Source organism: Babylonia areolata, chromosome 5, assembly GCF_041734735.1.
Source record: "Babylonia areolata isolate BAREFJ2019XMU chromosome 5, ASM4173473v1, whole genome shotgun sequence".
Taxonomy (NCBI): Eukaryota; Metazoa; Mollusca; class Gastropoda; order Neogastropoda; family Buccinidae; genus Babylonia; species Babylonia areolata.
In genome coordinates, this window is record NC_134880.1 from 35023060 (window position 1) to 35023803 (window position 744).

Consider the following 744-nt stretch of genomic DNA (forward strand, 5'->3'; position numbering starts at 1 on the left):
AGACCAAAGTCAGCAACAAACCTTGACGACATGGGTGATTAATTATGATGAATCATATAGAATAGGATATGTCTTTATTACTAAGTGTACCGGCGTCACAAGGAATATTGGGGGGGATAGTACATAACAAGATACGAACATAAATCGAAAATCATACACAAACACAGATACAGTAGAAATAAGACACATACAAGTGCATATCAATATAAAAACTTGTGCATACTCACGCATGCACGCACTATACACACATATGCACGCACGCACGCACGCGCGCGCACACACACCCACACCCACACCCACACACACGCGCGCGCGCGCGTGCGCGCGTTTGAACAGAAGCTGCATATTACATGTGGATGGGGTTGATGACTAGATATTCAGGTAGATGGTTGTTGGTTGCACAATTCTATTTATCTGGATTTGTTCGAGAGACAAGGCATTGAGTGCTTTGTGGAAAAAGCTATTGGCGAAGCAATTGGTTTTCGTCCTTATACTTCTGTACCGTCGACCAGAGGCGAGCATCTCGAAAATCCCAAATTCTGGATGTGATCTGTCCTGGCTGATTGAAGTTGCTTTTTTGCGTAGCCGCTTATAATATAAATTGGGTCTTCTTGAGAACGTAGATCAGCCCAGGTAATCTTGGTGGCAGTTTTTACGATTCTGTTAAGGGCTGCAACTTCTGCCTTGGAAATGTTTCCGCACCAAACAGTAATAGCAAAGGTTAGCACACTTTCAGTGACTGCT